This window comes from Electrona antarctica (assembly GCF_951216825.1).
Source record: "Electrona antarctica genome assembly, chromosome: 13".
NCBI lineage: Eukaryota > Metazoa > Chordata > Actinopteri > Myctophiformes > Myctophidae > Electrona > Electrona antarctica.
Genome location: NC_136794.1, coordinates 42615701 through 42642664, shown reverse-complemented (window position 1 = coordinate 42642664; position 26964 = coordinate 42615701).

Sequence of the window (26964 nt, the reverse complement as noted above, 5' to 3'; positions counted from 1 at the left end):
ATGTCTTGTCACAGTGTTTACAGGCGAAAGGTTTTTCTCCAGAGTGGATACGCTGGTGCCTGCTCAGGTGACCCAAAACATTGAAACTCTTGCCGCACTGTTTACAGGGGTATGGTCTTTCTCCGGTGTGGATGCGCTGGTGTTTCTTCATATTGCCTAAACTGTTGAATCTCTTGTCACAGTGTTCACAGTGGAAAGGTCTTTCTCCGGTGTGGATGGGCTGGTGTTTCCTCAGATTGCCTACATCACTGAAACTCTTGTCACAGTGTTTACAGGGGAAAGGTCTTTCCCTGGTGTGGACACTCTGGTGTCTCTTGAGGTGGTCGCGCCTACGGAAACCCTTGTCACACTGTTGACAGTGGAAGGGCTTTTCCCCGGTGTGGATAAGCTGGTGCTTGTTCAGGTTACTTAACCGCTTGAAACTCTTGTCACACTGTTTACAGAAGAGGAGTTTCTCTCCCGCGGTGTACGTCAGCTGATGTGTCTTCCCTTCTGGTTGAGTGGAGGTCTTTGTAGACTGTTGTTGACTGTAAGAACTTGGTTCGTTTGCGTCTCGCTGCTCCGCGGCTCGCTTACAGGCTGCATATGGGATCTCTCCATTCCTCTTCAGCGTTAGGCAGTAGGCGTCGTTGTGGCTACTCTTCAAGTGCTGGAGGAAGACCCGACACTCGGAACAGGACGAGACCTGGGAAGATTGGAGGATCCTCCCTCCCTCCAGGAGAGGCTGTTCATCGTCGACGCCAGCGCTGCTGCTGCTACTACACATGGACTGCGGTGGGGATGGGTTGGTCTGTTGAGTTTGGAGCTGGAACATTCTCTAAATATAGCTATAACTATGTCTCTACAGATCTACATCAAATATATGCCGAGGTCAGATAAAGAAGTAGTGGCATTTCAGGGGCCTCTTGACACCTTATATAAGTTGACTGGAGATCTGGTCTGATGTCACACACACACACGGCACAAACTGCTGCCATGCATTCCTAACTTTTGATTTGTGCAGGTGACACTGCAGTTTGTTGTGTATATAAAAGGCGCTGTTGAATGTTGGACTTTCTTAAATAGAACTGGATTCCACTGAATTTTAATGGCACTTAATTCATTGTTCATTTCTAACAATTAATGTGACATGAAATTTACTAAAGCACATTTAAAAAACAACTCTACAGTTGACCAAAGTGCTGTAAAGAACATGAGGTAATAACCTTAGAGAAGCAACGAGACATACAACAAAAAACAATCCGCAAATAAACAATAAAAAAATAAACATTTCTCTCTGAATTTTGAAGGTAATTTCCAGCCGAAACAGTTATACTAACAGCAAGATAACATCATTAACAGCTGTTCCCTTCTCCATATAGATTACGCAAATCTTATAGATTACGCAAATCTTGTGAATGTATCGTTCACCAATCTACCTCAAATGCATAACTCTGCACCGGTCTAGTATACATCTATAAATGCACCAAGTCTCTGTATGTACAGTACGTACGTATGTACGTACAATCCACTTAAGTCTAGAACCGTTCGCCCCACCGACTTCAAATTCGACACACACACAACACACACACACACACACACACACACACACACACACACACACACACACACACACACACACACACACACACACACACACACACACACACACACACACACACACACACACACACACACACACACACACACACACCACACCCCCACAGGTAGTGCAGTGCCCGGTGTCGAGTCCGTCAGATAGCCGGTTGACCAGAACCAGCACAAAAGCCTCTGCCCGGGCTCTGGAAATGATCAACCCTATATCTCATTATATGGACGCTGGTCTGTTCTGACATCATTCTGCCATCTGCATACTCTAGACCAGTGGTAACCAACCTTTTCAAGCCCAAGAGCCCATTTTATTCCCAATAGTAAGTAAAGATCTACCACTAAAACGTGTTAGAAAAAACAGTTTTTTGCTATTTCTGACAGGCTCAATGCATGTGCACACATCCACACAAAGACTATAGCTTAAATTAGAATAAATACTTATAGTAAGTTATATTATCAATGTCAAAAAATATTAAGACAAATGTATTATAAATAAAAATATTAGGACAAAAATACAAATAAACTTCTTTGTTGAGTTTTTTAATTGACATTAATTGCTTTTACAGCACAATATTTTGTTTCTCATTTCAATGAATATTCACATTGGCAGATGTTCAAATGACATAGGCATACATGACCATATATTTGCACAGATATGGTGACAGATACTCTCAGGGTCAGCCCACCTTTAATGAGACTGCTGTGACTGCACATTATCTGCAAGCGTTTTGAAATCTGGTTCATAGTTAGTGATTGCCAGTCTGAGGGTGTCATTAAGATGTGAGTCAGTCATACGAGTTCTAAACTTGGATTTTATTATTTTCATTTGTGAAAAGGCCATTTCACATAAGTAAGTGGAACCAAAGTAGGCATGCAGCTTGAATGCACACGACACAATCAGCGGATACTTCTCTCTGCTCACAAGTGACCAAAAGTCCTTATCTTTAGCTCTGCCATGCAGTTGACAGTCATTTACTAATTCAATAATCTCCATTTCAATATTTGAAGTTAATGCAAACACATCCTGCATTTTATCGGACATTTACGTTTATGGAGTTCGTTGTCAAGAATGCCCAAATATAGAGTCTAGAGTCTAGACTCTATATTTGGGCATTCTTGACAACGAACTCCATAAAAGGGACACAGACATAACTGGGTGGGGCATGCATTTTTAACTTGCATCGTTCCATGTAGGCCAGTGCCCAACTGGCACCGCTCTAGAGGCTCTGGACAGGGTCCAAATTAGCCAATTGATCACACCTGATCACCCCTAGATCTCCATATGTGGAGCTGGCCTGTTCTGACATCACAATGATGTTCTGACATCTGCACATTTGGGCTAACCTGACTCCGCCAGATGGGGCAGCAGAGAGTAGCTATCCCGCCTATAGCTGCTGCTGATTGGCCAGGCCGTTTTGTGGCCGGGCATCAAGTCTGCCTGAGAGTTCCCAGATGGGAGCAGGAGGGGGGAACCCAGTGTACTCTCTGCTGCCCCATCTGGCGGAGTCAGGTTACATTTGGGCATGCCTGATAAAGAACTCCACATATGGGCATAAAAGTGACACATAACTGGGTGGGGCATGCATTTCCAACATGCATCATTCCAAGTAGGCCAGTGCCCAACAGGCACCACTAAAGGCATACATGGCAATCCGGTTGTCCAGGACCACCGATCCGACTGATAATACCCACCATATATGGTCTTATACTGATTACATGCAGGTCCTCCATATAAGGACAAACATATGCAGATATCTCCATATAAAAGGGACACAGGTAGACAGACAATGGGTATAACAGGTAAAAACGGTAATTGCATGTCACCGGGTGGGGCATTAATTCCCAGCTTCCATCGTCGTTCCCGACTTGCATTGACCAAAGTGGTCTAGTCTAAAGCCCAACACACACCGTCTGTGAACGCCGCGCGTCAAAACAGCCGCCTCCGTTATTTTCAATGAACCTATCCCACACCGGTGGCGTCAGACGCGCGCTGGCGCGCGTTCACGCCTCGCCTGACGCTCCGATACGCCGCTGTTCTATTTTCAAGGCGTTGCCGCGCGGCCTCCATCCGGGAATCCCTGGGCGTGGGTGGCCAGCCGCGCGGTAGCGCACCTTGTCCTGTGGGTGTTGCTGTGCGGCGTCGCTGCGCACCCGCTTCACAGGCGGTGTGTGTTGGGCTTTAGTCAACATTAAAGCTGCAGCCAGCAATGGGTAGAACACTCCCAAAAGATTTGCCTGTCTGCTTCCTGATTGGATAGTTAGGGTATCAGATAGATAGGGTTTTTTCGACCAATGACAAAGCTTCTAGGAAAATCTTTGAATGCAGATTGTGGCCCCTAGATGTGTCACAGAGACTAAACTTTTTGGGAGCGTTCTACCCATTGCTGACTGTCTGAAAAAAAGAAAAAAAAAAGAAAGTCATTAAAATGTTGACATATTGCTTATATTACATTTATATTATTATTATTATATTACAGCTTTAAATTACACACGTAATGCATGTGCATCTGTCCTTGCATTGAGTGACTTTCATATTCTAGTGTGATAAATTATATATAGGAGTAGAATGTTTAATAACGTGGTTAATTAACAATACGTCGTTGTCCTGTGTATTCTTTTTTTTAAGATATTTTTTTTTTATTGATAGAGGGATAGATGAAAGTAGGCTGACAGGAAATGGTGAGAGAGATGGGGGCCGTCGGGATCGGGAGTCGAACCCGCGGCAAACTGCCAGACTGGATTACTAGCCAAGGTGCCCAGACAGCTACGCCAGCCACGCAGGCTGTCCTGTGTATTCCTATTAATTAATCAGTCTGGCAAGCCTGGCTAGAAAAAAAATCTATTCCACGTCCTTTGGACAGTGTAATGGGCTTATTAATAACCGAAAAGTTAATAACCGAGATGTTATTAATAGAGCATTAACTTGTTCATACTACATTATTTAATATATTGGAAGAAAGGGATCATTTTGTGACCTGCACCAAAGCCTCTGTGAGCAACTGTACTGTAATATAGTAAAGAGGTTTTACCTGTGTAATAATAATAATTATAATAATAATCCATCCATCCATCCATCTTCAACCGCTTATCCGTAGTCGAGTCGCGGGGGCAACATCTCCACCAGAGTGCTCCAGACTTCCCTCTCCAGAGCAACATTAGTGACTTCCTCCTGGGGGATTCCGAGACGTTCCAAGGCCAGTGAGTCGATATGTTTCCTCCAACTGCGCCTTGGTCTGCCCCGGGGTCTCCTCCCAGTGGGACGTGCGTTGAGGACCTCCCTAGGGAGACGCCCGAGAGGCATCCTAACCAGATGCCCGAACCACCTAAGCTGGCTCCTTTCCAGGCGAAATAGCAGCGGTTCTACTCTGAGTCTCTCTCGTGTGACTGAACTTCTCACCCTATCTCTAAGGGAGATGCCAGCCACCCGTCGAAGAAAACTCATTTCGGCCACTTGTATTGGCGACCAAATTCTTTCGGTCATGACCCACTTTTACGGATGTAGGGGCGCGGGCCTACTATATGTCTGTGTTTGTCTGTGCGTGCGCCCTGTTCTGTCCCGTCTCTGCAGATCCGTCCTGCCCAGCCATTGGTGGAGAGCGTTCCTGACACTCCACCATTGATCCTGCGCGTCCAACCAGCTCCTCCACCCTGTCCCACCTGACGGCATAACGGCCTACTGAAGACTGTGTTCCAGGCCGCTGTCAGTCTGTCATTGTCGCTCTAAGCGTAGAGTAGTGACAGCGCGCCCTCCGTGCAGGGAAAGAGAGTTCTGAACCCTTTAATTACTACTTACTATTTACTACTTACTAAGACAGAGTAGTCATATTGTGCTTATCATTGAACTGTGAATAATCGAGCAGGTAGTATACTAAGTATTTATCCTATTTAGTATTCACACTGTTATCACCCATAGCTAGTTAGGCAGGCACCTTACATGTACTTTTGTTTGACGGTAGGCATAAGAATAGAGTAGTCAGTCAGTCAGGGTTTTCTTTTGGTTACCAGTCAGATAGTCAGTATTGGGAGGGGTTTAGTATAGGGTACAGTGTTAGGATACTTTTGTTGCTTTCATTGCTTTTGGTCCTGCTCAGCCTGCTCACATTGTTCACAATTGTATCACATTTATTGTTTCACCCTGTATGCCACAGAGAAGTAAGAAATAAACAACTTTTGGCATCTACCACCTTGCCTTTTTCCATCATAACCGCCCTAGGCTCGGTGAGCCGTTACACCCACACTTCATGACCATAGGTGAGAGTAGGAACGAAGATTGCTCGGTAGACAGAGAGCTTTGCCTTCTGGTGCAACTCTCTTTTCGTCACAACAGTGCGGTACAGTGACTGCAATACCGCCCCTGCCACTCCGATTCTCCGGCTGATCTCCTTCTCCGTCCTCCCCCTCAAGACCCCGAGATATTACTCCTTCACCTGGGTTAATGCCCACCCCCCCCACACACACACACACACACACACACACACACACACACACACACACACACACACACACACACACACACACACACACACACACACACACACACACACACACACACACACACACACACACACACTTTTAGTTAAGGTGGCTTAATTTGAGACGACGGGCTGAGTTAAAGATGTGACGTGATGTCATCAGCTTTTCACAGATGTGACACAAGGTTTCTGGATAAGTGGTTCCACTGGGGCAGCCAGCCTGTATCTCTCTATTCTCTTTCTATCTCCATTTCATTCTTTCTCTCCAGTATCACAATCCTATCTGTTGTATCTGTGACCTTTTTCTCTAAAATAGAGCATCATTCCTCGTCTGCCCTCCACCAATATCTACTCATCTCTTACATTTGTTATGTCCCTCGTTCCCCATTTATCGCTCCCTCCTTACTACTTGACTCTTGAAGTAAAGATGCAAGTAGGCCGGGCGCAGTGCACGCTAGCGACCAGCAGCAATAAGTTTGGTTTGATTAATGTATGTATGTACTGTATGTAATGTATGTATATGTGTTTCAAGCCTTATGAACTGCTGTAAAACCTAAACCTTTTGGGACATAATAAAATGGAACCTTGAACCATCCCTCGTTCCTCTCTCTCTCTCTCTCTCTCTCTCTCTCTCTCTGAGAAAGTCTGATATCTCGCCCGGTCCATGGGGATATCCCTTTGGTCTAGTGGTTAAGATATTGGACTTTCATGTGGGAGACCGAGTTCGAATCATGGGCATCGAATCATTAGTTAGTTGCTGCGAGAGTGAGGTCTAGCCAACACCAACTCGGGATTCCTGGATCGCTGCCCTCCACAAATTCCTATCCAACATCAGGTTCTTGAGCTCTGCAGTGTTGTCAACCAAGCTGTCGTGCCGCAGCACGTCTACATAGGTGGTATGCTTCTTTCCCCTCCTGGCTTTGCCCTGGGTTGGCTCCCATAGGGCCAATTTACTTGCCTCAAGTTCTGGGAGCCTGACACAGTGCCATGCCAGCCTCATCCTTCTCTACATTATCATTAGCAGAGTGAATTCATAGACAAAAAACACCTGAGGTTACAGAACTATTGGCGAGGTTGTGCAAAAATTAGGGCAGTGGTTCCAAAACCTTTCCATGCCCAGGACACCCAAATAGTCAAGCTCACTGTGTGGAATTATACAATGCTTAAGGTGCGTTCAGACATGGATGGTTAGAGCGGCGCGATTACATACACTTTGTATGTAATCGCGCCGCTCTATCAATGTAAAGACGAGAAGTTGCGCGAGCGCCGCGAACGGTCGCGGCGCGACCTGGCGCAGCACAAATGGGACTAACCGAGGCGAATATTTAAATTAAAGTCTGAACGCACCAGATTTACCATTTCTGAAAATGTTGCAAAACCTTTAAAGGACCTATAACATAAAATTCAACTTTTTCAATTTCTTTTGTGTTTTTGGGGCTCCCATATGTGTTTTCTATCCCCACAAATAACCAATTTTGAACAATCAGGCTTTCATATCATATGGGTGTTTTAATGGAAATTGCTCTCAGGAACGGCTCAACTGATTTTGGCCTCATCGTGATGTCATCAATGTCACCCTACTTTGTATAATTCCTCCTCTTCTTCAGTCTTCAGTTCCAAATTTGCATTTCCACTTTGTTTACAATGTCCACCATTGTTGATTTTCCAAGCTGGCATGGAATGGAAACAAGCCTGGTTTTATCTAGCATCAGTATTATAATGACTCAAATATTAAATAATCTGCGCCCCCGCCACCTCAGGACATTGTGGTACTGCAGCCAAAACTGCTTTCAAAGTCCAGAAAGAAATGACAAGGCCTGGTTATATCAGAGTGGTGATTGAGGCTCAAACCATTAGAAACAACTTTGAGTTATAGACAATATGATATTAAATATTAAAAGCAGTTTTAAAATGCATGTTATTTGCGCTTTAACAAAAATGACATGCAAAAATGACTCCTCGTGACATCACGCCTCGTGACACGTCACACCACCATATATGGCCGTCGTCAGTCCATCACGCCTTGTGGCACCCTCCATATATGTCCGTCTCCATATCACGTCACTGACCTCATCAAACCATGGATAGCCATACATGGAGAAGACATGGATCATCACCTAGATCTGCATATATTGAGCTATATATTGAGATATATACAGTAAAGTGCCTGAAGTGCTCGCCCAGCAGTCTACCGTCACCCAGGTGGATGCGTGCACACGTTCGCCCACAAGGCGTCTACCAGCTAAGCTAATAGGGGGAGGGAGGGAAAATGGCAACCAGAATAACCCGTTCTGAGCTAAACTCATAGGGCTACTACTTTAAATCATGTTTGTAGATATGTTGCTGGTAGATATGTGGCTGTGATTGTCTGTCATTAGTGTAAATGTAGGACAATTAAAAAAGACTTTGGCTCACTCGTCTCAGAGGACTTTATCAGAGGTTTTTTTAGTCTTACAGCATCAACAGCTCACACACAATTAAGGATGCTTAGAAAATGTCTCTTTTCTGCCAAGAAATCTAAATGTGGAAATGAGTTGACTTTATTAGATGGATATGCCACCTGCATACAAACAAACACTACTAGTGGAGTAAGCCTCTCATAAAGTTCTAGGACGTCGTGTTCCCGAAGGTGGGAAAATGCAGAGCATATGAAGTGTATTCTCATTGTGATGGCGGTTTACATTATTGACTTTGAACAGGACCCCCAAAAATATATGTATTTGGCCGCCGACCTCCATTTGAAAATATGTTGTTCCAGGGACCCCCCCAGAAGCAAAGATTTGAGTTAAAAACGTTCGCTCTGAAAGAATATATTCAAACATTTGGGCCACATTTTCACGATTTAAAAAAAATAGCAGATCTACAAGCTCATAGCGCGGCACTCGGTGCCGCACTATGAGCTTGTAGATCTGCTATTTTTCAACAGCTAAAGTACAACATAATGCTTAAAACACCAAAAGGGGTTCCCGCCCAAAATGGGTTAATTCACACGTGGATAAGTATCCAAGGTTCTCTCCATATATGCACTGACAATGATGGAGGATGTAATAATGCCGAGATCAGAGACATGGCTGAAAACTAGAGATGTCCCGATACTGTATCGTATGGGAACAGTATCGGTATCAGCCCTTATTTGGTCATATCGGTATCGGCGAATATGCCAGTCTAACCACCGGGGTAAGGCCATAAGGGGTTGACACTATGGCAGGTAAATACAATGTTGGGGCATGTAGAGTTTGCTTTCGAGTTGTCAAAATAAGAGCGTTATTCCTGGTTGGTGGACTTCAAAATAAGATATCATTTCATTTTGTATTATTATAAATAGTATTCGGTATCGGTATCGGCTAACACATTAATTGTGGTATCGGATGGGGAACGAAAAAAGTGTATCGGGACATCCCTACTGAAAACGTTAACGTAGAGACAAGAACAATGTGCAGTATTCCCTGGAGCAATGGGGGACCGGACAGACAAAAACAAACACTCACTGATACCATCCAGATGGTGAAACGAGACTGTGGATGACTGACTTGACTGTCTGACACACTGCTCTACGATGAGCCTTTGTGGCTAAGAACAGTATTCAGAGCATAAATATTTACACACACATCGACGGTATAGGTGCTGGGCCAATAAGGCATATATAACACGGAAGGAGGTAGGGCCGCCCCACACACCATCTTTAGGTAAAGGAATTACTTTATTGTACGACAACGTTTCGATCTCACAGGATCTTCATCAGGTCAGTATAACAGACGCACACATGTTCCATGATTCCATCACTTCTATCCATTAGCACTCAGATCGAGTACCTCTCCCCCACTGTGTGCCAGCCACCCCCCACAAACAGCAGGTGGGACTCCTCACTCCTGAGGAGTGATGAGTCAATGTCCACGGCTACAGTCCAAATCAACTAGTCAATCAACTAACCTCGACTCTTGTGTTGGTTTTATAGGCTATACCTGCTCTAGATCAGTGGTTTTCAAACGTTTTGCTTCCGAGGGAACACCATGCAAGGGCAAGTAAGAATCTCAAGGCACACATTCATATCCATGTAGCATAGCCTCTATAGCACATCACTCTTTCACTCTGTAACTATATTTGCATAAACCGATCGACAGGCTCACAACGCAATCGCGAAAGGTGAACACACAGGATTGGCGGGAGAAGCAAAACTGCACAGGATGATGCAAACAAAGCGACGGAAAGGAAAGGACAGCATTGTAAATAATTCAGCACAGTGACCAGAATACATGTCCAATGAACAGGACATCAGTAGTGACAGTACGTCAATACAGGAGGAGTGGTGAATCCAGTGTACCCATCAATACAGGAGGAGTGGTGAATCCAGTGTACCCATCAGTACGTCAATACAGGAGGAGTGGTGAATCCAGTGTACCCATCAGTACGTCAATACAGGAGGAGTGGTGAATCCAGTGTACCCATCAGTACGTCAATACAGGAGGAGTGGTGAATCCAGTGTACCCATCAATACAGGAGGAGTGGTGAATCCAGTGTACCCATCAGTACGTCAATACAGGAGGAGTGGTGAATCCAGTGTACCCATCAATACAGGAGGAGTGGTCAATCCAGTGTACCCATCAGTACGTCAATACAGGAGGAGTGGTGAATCCAGTGTACCCATCAATACAGGAGGAGTGGTGAATCCAGTGTACCCATCAATACAGGAGGAGTGGTGAATCCAGTGTACCCATCAATACAGGAGGAGTGGTGAATCCAGTGTACCCATCATCACACAAACTAATGTGACACTAACTGAAAAAGAGCTTTTTGCATTGAATAACTTTAGAACAACACATTGACACAAATGTATTGACAGAGATGATTGTGTTCTACATCAGTGGTTCTCAAACTATTTTCACTCAGGGCAATCCTTTAAATAAGGGGTGGGCAACTTTGACGATGGAGAGGGCCACTATATTTTCACACTCACTCCAGAGGGCCACAATATTTTCACACTCACTCCAGAGGGCCACAATATTTCCACACTCACTCCAGAGGGCCACTATATTTCCACATTCACTCCAGAGGGCCACTATATTTCCACACTCACTCCAGAGGGCCACAATATTTCCACACTCACTCCAGAGGGCCACTATATTTCCACACTCACTCCAGAGGGCCACTATATTTCCACACTCACTCCAGAGGGCCACTATATTTCCACACTCACTCCAGAGGGCCACTATATTTCCACACTCACTCCAGAGGGCCACATTGCATAACTGTAAAAAATCGCCAATCTACAAGCTCAAAACACATCGCTGGCTATTTTGGCTATTATTTTAATTGAAATCCTGAATAATCTTTTTGCTATTTTTTAATTTTAAGTTTTATTTAATTTCAAATGCATTTAAGTATAGTTATGTTAACAATTTGAATGCTGGCCATTTTGAGCAGAGCTATTCCGCGGTGATGCATTGAACGAAGGACCTTGTCTGAGGCCCACAGTAAATGTTCTCTTATAGCGAGAATCACACAGCATACCTCAAAAGAAAGCGTAACTTGTCCACTCTGATTTTACCATCTTCCATTCTGGAGATTTGCACCTTTATGTAACACCTGCTTTTGTAGTAGCGTACTCTTCTCTAACAGAAAGCCTAATTAGAAGCGGTTTTATGTCAGACGCTGTGTGTCGTTCCAACTTGGAAAGCCGTGCTCGCGCTGTGAGTTCCCTCCGAGGTGGAACGACTGTTTTGAGTCGGTTAGTATTACTGCTAAACAACACAACACATTTGCAATGTTCTATCTGACCGGCGTTGATCATCATGATAAAGAAATAACCGCTCGCACAGGCGATACAATCCGTGCGTTTTTTGTTTGAATATGAAGAAAAAAGGAGAGAAATCTGACGGAGAGACACTGTAGTCACACTCGGATCAGATTACACACACAACCCCTCCGTTGAAAGTCACATGAGAGGAAAGAGCCCTCCCCTCCCTGAAACAAAGAGAACCAAGAAGACTGCAGCGACACGATTGGCTTGGTTATGAAGCCATTCTTTTTAGAGTTCTCAATCTCTGCCCGAACCCGGCCCTGCCCGACCCGGCCCGACATTTTCGGGCCGGGCCGAGCCTCGGGCTCTGTGATTTTCCGTGATTTTTTTAATTTTTTTTATATAATTTTATTATAACAAAAATAACAATTATGTTGTTTGTGTAATGTATTTATTTAATATGAAGAGGGCTGAGCTGGTGAATGTTGGCGATTAACTTTTACAGTTTAGGCTATTATACTATATGTGACTGAAGGAGGAGGAGGCGATGATCAGCAGCAGCGCACCAAAGTGACAGAATAGAACGGTGGTTGTTGAACTTGCTACCGCTGGCTGGGCTCTGGTTTGCCAACCAAATGAGCTGCTTACTGCTCAGCATCAACTATATAACTTAAGTCAACTTGCCATATGCTTAAATGTTTTATAAGACCATCGATTTATCCGCAATAGCTCGTTTTGGAAACGTCGGGGCTTAACGAGAAACTGCTGTCTCGTTGAACCCAGCTGGGTGAAAAAGCTAAATTAGGCTACCTAATCAACGGTAAATGCTCCATATAACTATGAAAGCGCCTGCACGTAATATAGTTACATGATGACCAAGCAATGTTACAGTCACACTGTAGGCTACAGCTATTTGCTTTACAAATCGTATCGCAGCGCGCTGTACAGCTGAGCTATTTAATTTCCCCATCGTAGCGCAGCGCGCCTCGTTGTGTGCCCACTGCCCAAAATAAAAGATCTGCAAGCTGTCGACAGACTCGACACGCCATCGAGCGGCATGTTGATGGTTTGTATGTCTGTTCTTTTGGTTAGGCAACGCACATTACGCGTGGTATGTGGGTTTGAGAGGCAATGATTAATGTAAACTATACAGTAACCTAGTAGATTATAGCCAAGTTGACAATTGTCATAATATTGCCAGTAGCCTATTGGACATAATTAACTGCGTCACTTCAGAGGATCGCTGCTACTTTGATTCAGAAGATGTTTACTCACCCCTGGAAATTGCTGGAAACCATTAGAATGTTGAAAATGGAACATTATCAGCCAATTAACGTGAGTTACATAAATCCTTTATTTCGGCGACTAGACTATTAGTGCGTTCTCTGACACGGTCGTCTCAATAATCCACGGCGTCGCGGCCATGTAGTGGCATTTTTCTTTTTCCTTTTTTTCTCTTTTTTTTCACTCGGGCTTTTTCGGGTTTTCGGGCCTGATATTATGGTAATTGTTAGGGTCTGGCCGGACCTCGGGCCGACCCAGTTAGGGTAGGGTAGGGCCGGGCCTTAATTTTCAGGCCCGATGATTATTATTATTTTGCCCCGAGTTGCATAGGAGTCTCCGAGCAGCCTTTACGTGACAATACCATACAATACGGGGGCTGCCTCTCGTGCTGTTTTCAGGAAGGGAGGGGTGTCAGGCATTTTTTTCTTTTTTTTTGGGATCACGTGATCGGAGTGTTGTGCCATCATCCAATGCTAGTTGATAAAGTGCCCGGGTGTGTAGAAAGACGATTGAAAGTAATCAATAAAAACATGCGGTAAACGTAGAAATCCCTTTCCCGCACGTGACGTTTGAGATTTGAAACACGTAGAAATCCTTCTCCCGCACGCAACTTGTTAACTACAGTATATGAACTAAATACAAATTATACATTGGACATAAATAAGACAATAACATTTTAACACAATTCATTAAGCTACTAATTTAAACCGAAGTAATTAAAGCGGGTCATGTTTGCATGTTTGGAATTGTAACAGGTGAAATCAATAATATATCAGAATTCTAACCTTTTCATCCACGGCACCCCTAAATTACACTGTTAATGTTTTTTAGAATCTTATGTCATATTATGGTACGTAAATATGCAAATCTTTCCCCCTAAGATACACTATGTCACAGAGGAAAACTTGAGATCAGGTCAGAGGTCCTTTGACGAATGACTGTGAGCTTCAGTTCTTGACCATTTCCCGTGAGCCTCTACCATATTGCCGAATTTCATGGAAAGCGACAGCACAGAACTGGCAGAACTGCGGAAAATGGCGGAAGAAGAAACAATATGGGGTCTTCGCCCCTTCGGGCTTGACCCCTAATAAAACAACTGCACAACTTTCTTTTTTTTAAATATATTTTTTCTGCCTTTTTATTGATAGGTTGAAAGTAGACTGACAGGAAATGGGGAGAGAGATGGGGGGGAAGACACACGGCAAAGGCCATTGTAATCGGGAGTCGAACCCGTGGCACGCCGACAGGTTGGCTCAGCAGCCTAGGTGCCCGGACGGTTGAGCTAACCGCCCGGGGCACTACTGCACAACTTCAACGAAACATCCAAGGTTATTGCGCCTAAAGCATGCCTTGTCGCCAGAGGGTTTGAACTAAAGAGATTAATATCCAAGAGTTCCCCAACCTGTGCTTTAGAATCTCTCAGGGTATTGTTAGCCTAGTAATCTGTCAAAATTCCATTCCATGGACATCAAAACGTCATTCTAGCAGGGTTATTTATATTCTCCTCCTCCCGAGGCAGGGTGTAGAATAAATAGAAAAAAAATAATATCCGCACTCTCTTGAGCATAGTTTATGAGTTTCTTTATTAATGAGACGAGTACACAGCAGCAGACCACCTAGAGAAGGAACGCAGGCCTTCCTCAACGTTTCAAACTAGAGTATGTCTCACGAAGATGACATATATAGGCTAGCCAAGCGACAGATCACAGCTGGGTCTCATTTGTGAAATTAATTCACTCACAGTTCATACATTGTAATACGTTTCAAATTCAGTATTAAAAAGTCTTTTTCATATTTTACAATTTTATATTTTCCACAAGTATAGGTCTACTACCATATTCCAAACTGTTCAGTTACTTCCCTATAACGGTTTTCTGTAGAATAAATAGGACAGATCCTATGGGTTGCAAAGAAGATCAGACCTGATGTTATGTTTGATTCTTGTAGTTTAGTATCGAATACAAAATCACACTTGTGTGAAGTGAGGGGCGCAGCAAGGGCAGTATTTATATCCCCCAGATGGTATCTTACATTGTCATTTACTGCCCTAAACAAACATTGAATAGTACAGCTGACATATTTAGTCATAGTTTTAGTCATCATAGCTTAGTTTTTTATTTAGTATGTATTTTGACGAAATGAACACTGCTTTGAAGGTCCCAGACAAAAAAATATATTCAGCATGCATTGCAGACTGCATTATGTTCACAGAAACTGTGTTGATGCTTCTAAATGTCACTCTAGCAAACATCAAAAGGCAACACTACTTACAACACTATGAAGGCCAAGATGTTTTATTACTTACTTTATGAAGCTTTGTTTTTGTTTTCTGCCAAAACTATAGCTTCAGAATTTAGCATCCAAGTCCATGTTACTTGGTGGAACACACAATTAAATTATTAATGACCGACTTACAAGCTGTGTACTTGTCAAGTTCAAAATGATAGATATAAAGGATTTTCCCAAGGGGCAGTGGGGCACACATGACTTTGATTCAATCTGATCATGCAACCTTTCTCCAAATGAGGCTGCTGCCAAAACAGATACAAATGCAGGTATTTATTTTACACTTTCAGAGTTTAACACTCCAGATTTGTCTGTGTACCAAAGCTTCACCAGTGGCATCTATGTTTATATTTGGCGGGCGACACTATCAGATGAATAAAATAGCATTTTGATAAGCTTAGTTAGTTAGTTAGTTGTCCTTATACTGGTTGTAGCAGGCGCACATTAACACAATCAGCGCCGGGATTTCTTTCAAAATAGAAGCCTGGGGTGCCGGGAAGATATGTCCGCTTTTACTCTTCCATTCCGGACAAAAACCGGGAGACATATTTTTGCTTGCTTACCTCGCTAAGATTACGATAAAGTCGCTGATGATCGCTCGCTTCATATTTTGAACGAGAGACATGTTGAAGTCAGAAATTAAGAGCTTAGTATATCTGGTCAAAACCACGGAGAGCTCCTTAGATTACCCGCGCCGAGCCTTTCTTTGTGAGCGGTAAACAGGGAAGTGAATGACAACGCGCATGCGCGAAAGAGCAAGGAGTATGGTGCAGAAGGAGAGGCCACCTCCAAAAAAAAGAAAAAAAAATCAGAATATTTTTCTCTCGTTTGATATCAATGAAAATGCGCTAGGTCCTAGCAACCCGTCGGTTGGATTAGTTATGACGTTACCACACGTCGTACGATCTAAATTGGTTAAAACAAATATTTACGTCAGACCACAGGTAACTCTGAGAGTGTAAGTAACAATGAGACATTTGGGGTATCAGAGATTTAAAATGATATCAAATGGGGGTCTGTGGTTGAATGCATTTCAAACGAAAAAGGTTGAGAATGAATCACACAATCTTGTCTTATGGCGGTCCCTGGTATACATCTTTTCAACTGGGGGGTCCTCGACATGAAAAAAAGTTTGAGAACCAGTGCCCCCTACACAAGGTTGAAACTAAAAGCCAATTTAGTTCTACAATTTAGTAGAAATTAATTCTTGGTAGAAAGTTTGTGCTGACATGGAGGTGAGAGTTCTGATGATTTCCCAGAAGCACAACAAAAAAAGTGATTTACGATTTATTTGCTGTTGCATGCTCCGCGGCGCATGAATTGGACTCTTCAGAGGCCAATTATGGCTTATTTTTCCTAGACTGGAAAAATAATGGCGGAAAATGACATTATATTTTTGCCCTGAAATTGCATGTATGGTTCACAATTTACAAGTTTATTGTGGGTTATAAATAAAGGATCATGCCAAAATCATCAATAACATATTGACACATTTGTGCTTTCAAACCCCAAATACCGTATGTCAATATTTCATTGATGATTTTGGTATCATGACCTTTGTCCTAACCAATGGTTTGCTCAAAAGTCGTGTTGTGGTAAGGAAAATATATTTGCCCATTTACCGCTGTTCAGAATATTGCAAGCACAATGTTTAGCCTGATTACTCTGGCTTGGGATTGGAACTTCTTATTCTAATAGGTACAAGCACAATGAAGATAATTTAAGATGAGCTGGCCTGGGCCGTGGCTCAGTGGTCCAGGCACCTTGGCTGGCAATCCAGTCTGGCAGTGTGCCGCGGGTTCGACTCCCGATCCCGACGGCCTTTACTGCATGTCTTCCCCCCCATCTTTCTCCCCATTTCCTGTCAGCCTACTGTCTGTCCCTCCATAAAAAATATAAAATAAAGGTGAAAGCCACAAAAAAAAAAACATTAAAAAAAAAAAAAGAAAAAAAGATGAGCTACATTTAGGGGAAGTGGGGTTGTTACCTAAGCAAAGAATAGAACACATACTGTACATAAACAAAGTTAAGCCATTTCTTTTGTAAAATAATGTACACGATAATGTCATGCTATGTGGAATAGGAACGTTAAAGACACATTTGCCTCCTGTGTGTTCGCATTTGAGAGGACACAGTATTGACCTTTTTCTGGCCCCTCTGATCTTGTTATCTCAATGTCTCCTGCATCAGAGAATTGCTTCAAGTATGACGTATTCAGAGGCGACGTTGACACATGACATCTGCCAGCACTCCTAACATCAACATGTTGACATTTTATATCCGTTCATTTTGATCTTCTTCAAATGTGCTGGAAGCATAATAATACAAATCACACTTGTGTGATGTGAGGGGGGCTCTTATCATCATACATCATCACATTCCGGCCAGTCACTTTGGGTGTCCTCACATTTCTGTCTTTGCTCACTTTTTCTGTCCTCAATTTTTATCCTCACATTCCGTGCTCAGCCAATGAAATCATCGCTATGGGGGTACACACAAACACACAAAGCTGGGCATAGGAGGGGCGGGAGGGGCTCAATGTTTTTTTTATTTTTTTGTTTGTTTGTTTGTCAGACAATCAGGTTGCCCTCTGTGGGTTATTTTTCATAAAGCTGTGCGACTTGTTTGACAGCACTATCAGTGTGTGACATCTAAATAAATGTTTCATGTTTCTTTATCTTCTCTATTAATAAGAGAATTATATATTATATACATTATAATTATATACATTGCCGATTAGCCGATTTCCTCAGACACATACTGTATGACGTAAATCGTTTCATTGTCAGTGGCAAATGTGAGTTAGGACAAAGAGCTGTATGGGTCCCGGCCCCCTGTTGAAGACCAATGTAATAATATATAATAATTATACTAGGCCTATATAATTAGTAATCTAACAATTCTACAATTTACAATTTACAATTTAGGCATTTAGCAGATGCTCTTAATCCAGAGCGACTTACATTAAGCAATAACAAAAGCATGGCATACATCACATATATAAAAAGTAGTTATCATGAATCATGCGTAAACTAAGAACGTAACAGTGGAGTATCTATGTAAACTATACATACTATACTATATAATATATTATACATGTGTACTGTACAATAACCAGCAGAGAGCAGACCCTTGGTTTTCTTCCTGAATTCTATACTGTAAGTTGGGTTATAGATGCAGAGCCTAGTACTAACCTACAGTAAAACAATAAATTGCTTTGAATTTAAATGTAATGCATTTCTATATTTAGTACATGTTTTGGGAAAATAGCAGGGCTTTAATATAAATAATTTCTATTGTGTTGAATCGAAATCAAATGCATCGTCCAAATCGCATCGGGAAGAGGGGTGAATCGTATATCACATCGGATCGCCAGGGTTTGATGATTCCATGTATCGTATCGTATCGCTGGCAGTGCATCGAGAAGCGGCCGCAGGATGGAATTTCACATGCCTACAGTACCAGATTACCCATCTCGTTTGCCCGGGCTTTATTTATTTATTTTAACAAAAGCGCCTGCGCTACCGGAGGCTGAACTCAGATACAACTTGTTTTGACTGTTCAATACCGGTGGCGCTCTGCCTTCTCGACTACTGCCAACAACTTGGCCAGCAACACCACCACCTCTCTTCTTCCGGTCATTACATCGGTCCCTTCACATGAAGTGTCTCCCCGAGCCCCCGTGCACCTTCCAATGCACCACAATTTCATATATTATCAACAGGAAAAGCGAAGGGAACCCGCACACTCATATGCTCCAAAAGGTATATTTATTGACGACGTGTCGAGCCACGGCTCTTCATCTGGTCAAACTCAAGATGTGAGTGATCCACCCACTTAAATAGACACCCACGGGTCACGTTACTAGTCAGTGTGCGTGTACGAAGTGTATGAAGTGATGTGCGTATTTTACTATAGTTTATATATTATCAACAGGAAATAGGTGTAACTTAACAGCATGTGTATTTGTCGGAGAGAGAGAGAGAGAGAGAGAGAGACACAGACAGACAGACAGACAGACAGACAGACAGACACCGTGTTCAACACACCACGTGTAGGAGCGGGCCCCCCACCCCACGAGCCCCTTTGCGACTGCACCCCTGTAGTTATACTGTCAGAATGTCTATTAAATGTAGGTGCACTTTTCCTCAAGTCAGATTTTAAAGCAGAGCTTAACAACAAGCTCAGTGCTGTACGGAAAAGAACCGTAATCTTTTGCTTCTCTGTATCTGCTGGTCAACTGAAAATGAACAGATAGTCTTTTTTTCTTCTTCTGCTAGCTGGGTGATCATATTAATAGAGCCTCATAAATTATAGATTGCATCTTCAAAAGAAAACCTCTTGAAACAGAAAGCATTTTCTTCTGGAAGCAATTGGATAGTGGGGAATATAAATTACAAAAAAAATCACACCCCGTGTGAAGTCATCAAACATCACATTCCGTACTCAACCAATCAAATCATCACTAGCGCCCCTCAAAAATGTCCAAGTATCCATTGATCCAAACATATCTGCAATGTGCACGGGAATAAGGCTGGGGTTGCCATGGCAATTAATTGGCTCTGGCAGAGGCTGGGAATGTCAACTTAAAGACATGTAATGAATAAGTATATGTATTCCATGGAAACGCAATGCAAAGCAGCAGTAGTTATGGCATGTACAATTGTACAGTATGCTTTATTTATAGAAAAAATTAGGGATGCACCGAAAGGGAAATTACCGAATATAGGAAAACCGTTGGCCGAAAACCGAAATCCGAATATGATTAATATTTATTTTTCCTTTATATTTTTACAGTTTTTGTAGGCCTAGGATTGCCGTCATGGCCGTACCTTAAAGCTACCCGATTATGGCAAAACTTAAATAATAAATCACTATTATGGGTCCATAAAACATTTATTCAGCACTTTTGAATGCATTAATTATTGCATACGTTAATTCCAGACCGACTGCTGAAACATTGTAACAATACAGTATCTCTGATGTTTGGAAATATTTACAAGCCGCAGAGGACTGTGACATGTTGGCGGTGAGCCAGCCGTACTGTAGATCAACCTACAACGTGGTTGATATGTTGAAACGTGTTGTGCTAGCAGGCATGTGTGCGGGGCGCGCTGTGCTTGTAGCCGAATTTTAACCAATAACAAAACATTAGGTTACGTAGTTAACCCCGTGTTTTCACTATTCTATCTATCTATCTATCTATTCCGGCCGAAACCGAATAGGCTGAAAATGCATTTTTAGCCATTTTCAGCCGAATATTTTCTGCGGCCGAATATTCGGTGCTTCACTAGAAAAAATATTTTACAGATTCCAATTACTTTAGGTGTAGCAGCTAGGCACCTGTACTTAAGTACACTTTTGAGGTATTTGTACTTTACTTTAGTAAAGTACAAATACTATTACTTCTACTCCACTACATTCACTCGACCACAATTATTTGAAAACTTTTTACTTTACTGATTTAAATTTTGATTAGAAAACAACCACTTCAGCTCTTTATACATTATAGCCATTTAAAAATAGCCTATCTACAAGCTCACAATGCGTCACATCGCAACGCATTGTGAGCTTGTAGATCGGCTATTTTCAAAAGATTTTGTACACATTTTGAACTTGTGAAATGGGACATTCTGCATGAGTACTTTTACTTGAGTACATTTTGAATATAGGACTTCTACATTGCAGCATTTATATACTTTTACTTGAGTACAACATTTGAGTACTTTTTCCACCACTGGTTCTAGTTCTTACTTAGGCCTCACTCACACCTTTACATCTAGCATACAACATTGATGCATGCTTGTTGTATGAGATGTATAGCTGATGCAAGCTCGCAATGCATTTCCAATGGGAGTCACATGGTTTGACACAACATTTGTGTTGTATGGCTTTCGGCTGTGTTTCGACTGCCCCCCTCCCCCTCATACAACACAAATGTTGTGTCAAACCATGTGACTCATGTGACATTGGAAATGCATTGCGAGCTTGCATCAGCTATACATCTCATACAACAAGCATACATCAATCTGTTGCGAAGGTGTGAGTCAGGCCTTAGTCTCGTGTTGCCAGACTAGTTGCCTCTCACAATTTTCAAATGCTTCCATCATACAGTCTGGAGCAACGGAAGCTCTGATCATGAGTAAAATATAAAGCGAAGTGGAGACTCCTCCCCACTTCCGTTTCGTCTTTACAGTCGCGCAACTGTATCCTCATATAAACAGAAATCATCTAAGGATATATAGCTTACTTCTTATCAGAAAAGGAATTACAAAAATAAGCTCTAAAGTTGTCTGGCTACGCGAGACTAGTTCTTACTTGGAATTTCAATGCCCAACAACCTTAAAGGAGGAGTGACTAATAACAGGTGCAGGTGTCAGTGTGAACATGGTCTCTCTTGTGTAATGACTGCTAATTGACGCCTATGGAAGAAAGAGGGAGGGAGGCAGGTGTGATGTGCTGAAAGGCAGCCGTGCATATAAATATGCAATGTTTGTTTTTCCTCTAAGGATTTTCCCGACAAAATCTGTCTCGTCTCTCTCTCACGCATACCCCCCCCACACACACACACACACACACACACACACACACACACACACACACACACACACACACACACACACACACACACACACACACACACACACACGCACACACACACACGCACACACGCAGAGACGGAGGGGGAGAGAGAGAGAGCGAGAGAGCGAGAGAGAGAGAGAGAGATCATCGCTGTCGAGCAGAAACCATGTAGGCCTATGTCCAAAACTGTTACTTTTCAGGAAAAAAGTCTTTCAATGAATCGGATGTAGTCATTATTTTTGTCAAAGAATGCTGACAATAGCAGATCTACATTATTATGTTGCAAAGTGAAAATGTATCCTTTAGAAGAAGGCCGACCTCACACACCTCAAAGGGTGGTGACGGGTGAGTACTGGGACAACCAAAAAGGTGCAAATGTTCAAGGGGATCTTTGATAACAAATCAAAAGGAAATGGACCCCACACACATGCAAAAAGGATTATCTTCTAGATTAAGTCAACGTTTGTGTCGCTACTGTATAGACCTTCATCAGTATGGACAATACAGGGCACTGTCTACGACCACCAAACATTTAAGGGCTACACCCCCAGTGTGTAGGTCACCGGACATTCAGCCCAATGGCTGCACAAGCAATCCCAAACCCCAAAGACATCACCATCATAGTTAGACCCACCCTAATTAAAAATCAGAGTGCTTGCAATTACTAAATTACTAAATTACTTTTTTTTTCTCGGGTCATGGCATCACAAGTTGATAGATTGATTGAAGTATTTACAGTATTAACAGTATGCAGAATAGGTACATTTCAAGCACAACTCAACACAAACACTGTTAACTGTGGACGACACCATAAAGCATTACACTTGTTTACAATAGGGTCCACCATTTTCAATTCATCAGAACAAGTTAAAACTCTGAATAGATAGATAGATAGATAGATACAAACGGACATACATATTCAAATCCACTAATAACTAGTGGTACCGAAAAGCTGAAGGCAGAAGCCGAGGCTTATTACGCCTACCCTTTTTAAACATTACTCAAGTTACTCAAAGCCGAGTAGGCCTATATTGTCAGACATAGATTTCATAAAAACTAAACTTCTGGCCATTGATTGTGAGAAATCTAAGTCAGGCTTAGATTTAGCCTACATTATGAAAAACAAAGACAAACTAAAACTAATGTTTTTAAAGAAAAAAAACATTTGATTTTGGGTAGATCACAAGGGAACTAAATAACAGAGGAAGTATAAGTCATACGACCAGGTCCAGATCTACAAGTAAAAAGGGGAGATGACATTAGTGTTCTTTGAAATAACTTTTGGAATATCCATTTCTGCTAAGCAGCCCCCACCAATTTGATTTCCAGCAGTAAATTATGCAACTATGCAGAGTTGGCATCCACTTAATTTTCGACTCATTTTCAGAGCTTCTGAAGTACGTACAGACGTTTAGAAAAATGTTGTCTTGACTGAGACAACAATCATTCACTGTATCAAACACTTTACTATCCACCTGGCCTGCACTGTGAAAAGCCCTTATCCAGTCCACTGTGGCACTGTGTGAGCGATGCGTGCGTCGTGCATGTGCGCACTCACTCTTTGAGTGATTCACTGACTCATGGCATGGGCTTATATTGGCTTTGCTTGATGAGTAACATGCTGTTAGCAACACCAAACCTACTTCTGCACACTAATGAGATTTGCTTTCAGACAAACTTTGCAATTTGTATTATGACGATTTTTTTTATTATGCGGAATAACTGCGACCCCATAAGCCATTATTCTGAAATGGCATAAAATTGTGTTCACACATCCGTGCTATATTTGTACAGTCGACCACTAAGCTTTGATAAAGCCTTTTGAAGGTGTACTGTACCAAGCAATTAAATGTCAGTATATTTACACAACTGCAGTAATTAGCCATGTAAATAATGCATGTTTAGTTCGCCTCCCCCGAGAGACCTGTGAATTATAGATCACACAACTCTAATGGGGTGCATACTTAGTTTACCCACTTTACACAATATATACTGTACTGTACATATGTGACCAGATTTGACTGAGAGCCTGCCATCGCGCAAATTCCAGCTTTTCACCAGAGAAAAACTTATATTTCCACACAATAGAGCATGTCTGAAATAAGTGTCAGAGCTGAAATCGACATGTAAATATGAAATAAATACTTAAACATGTAGCTAGGTGTAATGTTAGAGTCCACAGAAGTGAACCTTTCAAGCCTGTTTTCTCAACTCGCTGTTTTCTGCAAGGCCTTACTCTATAAGCCATATCTCCAAAACTGGTGGGTCAAACTGAACAACCAATGTCAATTTCAAGCTATGATTCCCTGCTTTCATATGACATGAAATAACAAAAAATCAAAAAAGTCCAATGGCAGTCCCTCAGTCAAATTTGGACACATATATACGTGACGTGTGCATGCTTGCCTGTGTTTGCGTGCATGCGTGCGTGCGTGTGTGCGCTTCTCTGTGTGAGCTGTGGTGAAATGTAAACGAGTAGGCCTACTGTACTTAAATAAAGTACAGTTTAGAGGAAGACTACTTGCAATTTACTTTAACCCATTCAGGGCTGACGTCGAAATTTTAAAAAAGTGTTTTCTAAATCATGAAAATTTTCGGAAGACTTTTAGAAAGATTTTAACGATTTTTCAAAAATAGCAGACCTACAAATTCATAGCGCGCCACTCGAAAAGGGGTTCCCGCCCCAAAATGGGTTAAAGGCATTGGACTGCAATCTTCGACAGATCTAATCAAATATCACTCAGCAGGAATTTAAAGTACAATCTCCCAAAAAGGAGTTTTACTGTACCATGTATGAGAAGCTCCACCTGCCATCTCCCACCTCAAGAAGACAGCAACACGGGCTGCAGTTCATCTTTTAAATGCATTCACTTCAATTATCCACAGCATCTGAAACAGCTTTATGGTACCATACACTTCTTCACATCAACTTAGACATGATTGCTCACAGGTTTACTTTAATATAACTACATTAGTTGGCAAAAAAAAAATTATGTTTAAAGCTCCTTCTGACTGGAACAATATACCTGATGGGTTTATAATTAAGATAAAACCATTTAGTTGCATATAAAATGCAGAAGGGACAATTAATGATTCCAGATATAAAGGACTGTATAATACTGAATTACTGAGCTATACAGGGCTATAACTATAAAAAATACTTTTAAGAAAGTATTTAAAAGTACTGATGAATACTCAGCACCACAACACTAGGCAGAGAGCCTATGACCAAGTTAACAATTAGTTTTAACAGGATTACTTTAAGCAGGAAATACTCTTTTAGAAAAATACTCTTTAAGTACCCAATAAAAAGATGACACCACCAGGAAGAAGGATTGTCCAGTCAGCAGATTATGGTTTAGTGTCAATTCATTTTCAGATCAGAGAGACAGGACAGATCCACACACAGCCAAATTACTCTCCCCTGTACCACAAGCAGGCACAGGGTAGTCTCTGCCGGACACAATCATGTGCCAGGCATTAATACTGTAGAATACGTCAGTTGTTGATACACATTTCATTGGCTGAATACACAGTTAATTTCCACTATTCCACGCTGGCACTGGGTGTCAAGCGCTCATTGGACCAGCACATAGATGATGAGGCTGATATTGTGACAGCTTCCTTAGTTCCGTCATTGAGAGCCATAGGCCGGGAAAGCACTGAGGCTGGCGTTGCTATGGCAACCTGAAGATAACATTTCTTTCCCGGCTAGCTGTAAACTCTTTACAGAGAGAAATGCTCCTATCTACTTTCTCACTAGGCCCCAAGGCCACACTGATATGGAAGCAGCTGCATGTAACCTAAAATCAAAACAGCACACTACAGTATGGTGACTTCTGTGGCCACAGGCAGACAGTATGGAGACTGACTAAGATATTAAAATCTGAAGGTGGCGTCAGGCAACCCATAATATATGATAAAATAATATAATGGATAATATAGGTCTGAGATGATTAGGCCTGTGGATGGTGACATGACATAAATAGGATAAGGAGAACACAGTCTGGGCCAAAAGGAAACATTGACACAAGTCCACAAAAATACCAAAATAGCAGATCTACCAGATCTATCAATACCTGTCCATATTCGTTCAATAAAACTGTGCTGTCCTCTCACCTTGAGACTACTGTTCATGTTTTCAGTAATCATCATTATAACAGATCCATGATGCAATGATCCATTATGTGTCTATATGTGTACTGTAGTTTAATTGTTTTGTTTTCGTATGTCTTGTTTTGTTTATTTTGTCTGGTTGAATTGTCTGTAAAATCGTTATGTATTATGTATATGTTAAAGTAAGTGTATTTTGTAATTTGCGGACAAATAAAGAATTACTCCTAATAAAGAATTTCAGACATAAATAGCCAAAATGAATTATCATAACCACTACAGAGACATCAGAGCCAACAGCAATTTCCAGCTGAGGTGAGGCCGTTTTCGGCAGGCTATAGTGTGTGAGAACGTGTACGTCACCAAGAGGGGGGCGGCGTCTGAAAAGCTTGGGACGGCCCTCTCGTGGGCATTAAATTCTAGCCCACATCACTCAGAATAGAGTGACGGTGGTATGTATTTGTAAATATTAAGCTCGTTCTTGGCGACAACATAGTGAACCAACACCAGGGTGGATAGAAAGAACGTCGGGCCCAAATACATTACAAGGACAAGGAAAATGTTGTGAACAAACACGGCTGTGCTTAGATACTTTGTTGAACATTATGTCTCTGCGCCCGTGCGCCGATCCAAGCCATTCTACGTCTTTTTGTAAACTCGTCAATCTGGGTTCCTTGATGCTGTCTCCATGCTGGAAAGCTGAACATCTAATTCCGTTTTCTGGCTCATTTCCTCGACGTGACCTGCTGTGGCACTTATTTACTGAGCAAGTCTGCACCATTGTGAGGTCAGTTTAAAAAAAGAACGTATACAAGCACACGGATAGTCGCTCAATGTAAACAAACGAGACAAGCCAGCAAGTATGGCGGCCGCTACCACGTGACACATATGTTGACGCCC